This window comes from Dermacentor silvarum, chromosome 5 (genome assembly GCF_013339745.2).
Source record: "Dermacentor silvarum isolate Dsil-2018 chromosome 5, BIME_Dsil_1.4, whole genome shotgun sequence".
NCBI lineage: Eukaryota > Metazoa > Arthropoda > Arachnida > Ixodida > Ixodidae > Dermacentor > Dermacentor silvarum.
The window spans coordinates 150468134-150474191 of NC_051158.1; positions in this window are offsets into that span (position 1 = coordinate 150468134).

The window sequence follows — 6058 nt, forward strand, 5'->3', positions numbered from 1 at the left end:
ACGTCTCTAACGCGTTTGTGCTAGCGTCCCCTTAAGCGGGAGATCCGATGATTCCCTCCGGAGCTTCGCCCACTCATCATCATTCACCCCGTAGATATGCTATGATTTTTTTATGATGCACGCCGTAGTGGAGGGCTCCAGATTAATTTTGACCTCCTGGGATTCTTTACCATGCTCTACAACGCAAGCACACTGGCGTTCTTGCATTTAATGTCCATCGAAATGCGGCCGCCGCGGACGGGATTCGATCCCGCGACCTCGTGCTCAGCAGCGCAACAGCTTAGCTGACTGAGACACCGCGGCGGGTATCGCCGTCATGCATTCTTTTTCATGCCCTCGTCGTCAAGTCATCATTGTGCTTCCACCACCGTCGTCCCAGATTCATCCTTCGATTGTAGTGGTACCATCGTCGTCACGCCTTCGTCGTCATAAAGTAAGTATTCGTGATATAGTCGTCATCATCCTCATGTCATCATGCTTTCGAGGTCATGCTGTCGCTGTTACACATTGTCATCCTTTCAGAATAGTCATCTCGTTGTCGTCATACCATCACTGGCATAGCATCTGTGTGTTTTCAGCGATGTATTTCTTTCGTCGTCATTGCATCACCATCACTACTTTATGGTCATTCCATCATGCTCATGGAAGGCTTTGGCAGGTGAATGTCAAAGCAAAAAAGGGCCGATACCTGAGACAGTGTATGTCGCATGTAGCCGAAGCAAGCAAGTCTCGGATGACAGCTACAGATTCTACATAACATGTGTTCCGAGATATGGTGTGTCGACATATTGCTTGAGTCCTAGTCGCATTACCCCCAGCAATCAATCTGAGATGACTTCCACGAAATTTTTCGTGTCCTCCTAGCGAAATAGTTCGAGTTATTACAAGACGCATAATGACTAAATACTACGTGTAAGCTTCAACACGAACACAATTTACACGAACCAGTGAAAAGCACTGCCTGAGCGAGTGTACACCGATTGTCCTACTGGAGCCTTTTGTTTTAAGCAAATCATATTTGCGTTAAATTATTGGTATGATTGGTAAATGATCATGGTATGAACACGGCACGTCATGGTCATGAGCGCATGCCTAAAGTGGCTTAAGACAGCTTTGGCAAATCGGTTGACCCAAACGGCATGACGATGCCGGCATGAAGAGGCTCGGATGGGAAAAAAAGGTCACAGGCCTGCGCGGCACACGCAGCATAGTGACGGCGTAAGCTGGTGGAGCGGCTCAAGAGTAGCTCCAATTTCGGCACCCCGCACAACAAGGTCTTCGTGACAAAGTCTTTTCGCCTCGTTTTGACGAAAACGATCTGAACTGCCCGCCCGGCGTCGACGCCGAGCTGCGGCTTGTAATGCTCTCTGCACAGCAGTCTGCTGAGCCCGTTGATGCCTATTTGTAGCCGCGCACGTAGCTCTACGATTCGCTTCTTCAGCAGCGGTTCCTACCTTGCGAGGAGACGCCACAACGTCTACTGAAGAAGTATCCAGAATACGTGGCGCACATCTCACATAGGAATCGCGTTGATTGCGCGCATCGGCTGAATCCCGTCTCGTCGTCTGCGCATGCGCACGTTGCGTTCGCAGGCATCTTACCTAGATGGCGCCACCATACTGGCGGAGGCTCGGGTGTCCACCGGCGATGGCTGACACCATCGCGAACCGAAACTGCTATTGGAATGAGCCCCTAACAGCTTACACTGTAAAAGCTTGAACGCCATCGAGGCAGCAATCTTGACGGCAGCAGGACCACGAGCTCCTAGGTGCTCGATCTATAGTAGACAATTTACGACATTAGATAGATAGATAGATAGATAGATAGATAGATAGATAGATAGATAGATAGATAGATAGATAGATAGATAGATAGATAGATAGATAGATAGATAGATAGATAGATAGATAGATAGATAGATAGATAGATAGATAGATAGATAGATAGATAGATAGATAGATAGATAGATAGATAGATAGATAGATAGATAGACAGATGGACATGTAGGCAGGCAGGCAGGCTAGAAATGCCAGAAGTAGGCAAAGAATGCTAATTGCAATAACCAAATATCATAGTGGGAGCTGATTGCGAGAGGAAACGCTAGCACAAGGCGATGACGTTTATACTATTCCGCACAAGCAAAGATCCAATCAGCTGATCATTATGCAAATGTTTACCCTCCCATGTTTACTATCTAATAAAATGATTCTACGCTTCAAGGATTCAGCAGGAACCGATATACACTGCAGATCACCCAAATTCCGGAAACACCCCGAGTCATTTTACTTGGCAAATGCGATCGGGATATTGCAGATGGCGCAGCAATAGAAATTCAGCACGCTATTCTTGTAGCTTGAAAGCAAAACACTCTTCACCTATATTCCCGGGTTGACGTCTCCGCTAGTTCGTTGCGTATCACGGTGGATACTTTTGTAGATATGCAGATTGAAATTTTGGAGCTTTACAGAATATCCATAAATCCCTTGAGGCAGAACATATAACTTTAGTAATTTATCTGGAATATTCAAAGACGGGAACGAGCAACCGGAACACATAACAAACGAATTACCAAAGCTTGCTAATTACCTTCTTAAATAATTACATTACCGCACATATCCCATGTTAGGAGTTCTATTGCATTTTCAGCACACACACATTTTGTGCCTGTTTAACGCAACTCATAAGGGGCGCTTTAATGTAAAGCTATACGAAACTGTTTCTATCCCATGTGCGCGATAACATAAAAGTATACTAGTCTTTTCTATTGCATTTCTACATTATCCCTCTACTATTGGTTAAGCGTTTTTTCGTGCCGCCTTCACTTCGCCTGTCTACCACACGATATCACGACAACCGTGTAAACTGCTGATCTGCCATCACGTGTAAACACTGATTATATATGATTATATTGAACAAAGGAAAAGCAATATTTACAATCCTACGCTTTTTCGCCATTAGCACATCATGATTTATCAACGTTTTTTTTTTATTCATGCTGTGCCTACATCGCCTGTCTGTCACGCGATGACAAAAGACTGCGAAAACTCACCGGGTCAATTGACGCTACGCATCGAAGACGCATTAATATCCGTGGGAGGGGGTATACGTCCTTCTTCATGATCTTGTTCAGTTGACGATAATTGACGCAGAAACGCAGGGTGCCGTCCTTTTTCTTCACTAAGGTTACAGGAAATGCCCACAGGCTTTTCGACGGCTGGATGATGTCGTCGTGGAGAATTTCATCGATTTGTGGCCTTATAGCTTCACGTTCTCGCGTAGAAACTCGGGAAGGGCTCTGGTAGTATGGTCTAGCGCAATCTTCGGTTATTATGCGATGATTTGCAACTGGTGTTTGGCGAATCCTCGATGACGTCGAAAAACAGTCTGTGTATCGTCGGAGAAGACATCTGAGCTGTTGCTGCATACTCACGGGGAGAGTGCGATTTATGTTGAAGTCTGGTTCGGGAGCTATGGTCGTCAATGTAGATGCGGCAGAATCCGAGAGGACAAACGCATTGCTGGTTTTCACAATTTCCTCGTGTATGCGATCATCGGCAGCGCGGGGGAAAGAATGAAACAGAACCAGAAAGCTCGCCTTGGTGCCTAGCATTCACCGCAAGTGTTTCTCGATAAAGATTACGGTTGCATCAGCTGCAGTTGCCGGGAAACGTGAGAAACAGTCAGGGACCCTTTTATACTATAGCCTTCTACTAATAAAGACGAAGCTTAAGCGTCTCACAATTTTTTTTAATCACGAGGGTCTAATTTATTAGTTGGAAAACGCATGCGCTGCGGCCGTTTTCAGACTTCTATTTCAATGGTGCTTTTCTCACGGCGTTGTCGAGCATTCCGCCGCTGCCACCATGTCGTGGTCGTCTGCCGAGCATGTGACGAGATTGACGAGACGCAAGTGTTAACTGACAACTGTTAAATAAGTTACATAAGCAACAATCGCATGGCTACATACCGGCTCGGCTGGCGTGGGCCGTGGTCTCCTATAAGGCACGTCATCGCGTCATTCCGCATCTCACCATGTGATCTTATCATGGATAGGTGGCTGAACCATTTAAATCGGGCGGCGGCTCGCACCATATAGCCGTGACTATAGTAATATGCGAAACTGAGAAGTAGTATGTATGTAATTGTGCTTCGTGGAGGGTTAAATTTGACTCTAGTCTTGATCTTAGCCACCAAACACAACCTCCGTATTGTTATTTCTACCTTGTCTGCACTGTCTCTAAACCCCAATACTTTGTAAAAAAAATCCGCCCCGTTGCATTGAACTGTAAGGCGTAGTGTTCAGCAGTTTCCTCCTATTCGCACGCTCCGCATAGCGTGTTTATCCCTTAATTGATACTTGGTTCGGTACGTCTTAGTCCGCAATACTCCCGTCCTGACTTCAAACAACAAAGATCTTCCCCTAGAATTATTGTAGATATTTTCCTTGGCAGCTTCCTGCTTGAAAGTTCTGTATGTTCCCAGTGCTGATTTCATCTGCATCCCTGCTTTCCACAGTTCCCTCTCTGTTTCTTTAACATTTTTCTTAACCGCTGTTTCTTGGTTTGCACCCCTCCTGTAGTCCAAATATTTGATTGACAATTTTCTGGTTCACTTCCTCCATTTTGTGTCAACGTTCCTCATGTACGAGTAGCAGTAAACTTTCCTAGCCCACCGCTTTTCCCCATTTCTCTCAATCGCTCCTGTCTTGCTGCTAGCTTCTCTGCTCTCAAATGGTGACCATGCTATGTCACCCTGTACCCTCTATTTGGTGTATATTCATGTGCTCCCAAAGCAAGCCTACCTACCCCATGTTGCTTAATTTCCAACCTTTCTCAAACCTCTGATCTTATGCACAGAACCACATTGCCAGAAGTCAGACTAGGAATCATCTCCCCTTTCCAAATCTCTCTCGACCACTTCGCACCTATTGTAATTCCACAGTACCATAATTTTCATCACAGCTGTATTCCTGTTACATTAAGTCGTATCTTTCGTGTTCCATTAAGTAAGCTCCATTGTTTATTCACACGCCACGATATTTGTACTTATCCACAACCTCCAGTGTAACCTAGCTCATGCATCCCATGCTTGCCACCTTTATTTTAATTAAAAATCATGATTGCTGATGTGTCATTACTCAACTTTACACCTAACCTATCTGCTTCTTTACTGCAGATGTCCATCAATCCCGGCAAATCTTCCTTGTTGTCAGCCATTAGTACTAAATCATCCTCGTACATCAGTCATGGTAACGACTGTTCAATCTATTCTCCCTGCTTGACAAAAGAAAGGTTGAAGCCAAGTCCACTCCTCTCTAATTTAGCCTCTAATCCTTGTAGGTACAGCGTGAACAACAAAGGTGGCAGCCCCTGTCTAAGCCCCCGTAGTATCCTTGTAGGCTCAGAGACCATTTTTCCCATTTTATAAGCACCTTGTTACTTTTCTAGATATCTTTTAAGAGATTAATTACTCCATGTTCCCCATTTAGTGTGCCCAGCATATATCCACAAGTCCTCTTGAATTACACTGTCCTAGGCTCCCTTGATATCCAAAAATGCCAGCCATATAGGGGCGTTTATTCCTTTTCTGCTATTTCGATGCACTGTGTCAATGTGAACAGATTATGCTCTAACCTCCTTTGTTTCTGGAACCAATTTTGTAGTTCCGCCAGCACCCCCTCACCCTCCACCCATGCCTATAGACACGTGTGCGCAATGCCATGTCATTGTAGTCCCGCACACGACACTCCCTTGAGGACAAATATACAGTAAAAATGCTACATTTTTGTAAATTTATGACTGTAAGTGCACTGTCCCTTGTTAGTCTTCTCGGGTACTGAAGAAAGCTGGAATGCTTGGCATCAAAAAAACTAGCATGCGAATTAGGGCCTAAATCGGCAATTTCATAAAGCCGTTTTGTTTACAATACCGTAGGCTATATAATGGGCACCTGATCACAGTGTGCTTTATGCATAGAGATGCGTGCATGGCATTGTGGCTATGGGAGCTACAAATAGGAGTCAGATTAATCCATTTACTTTTGGTGATCTGTGTAACCC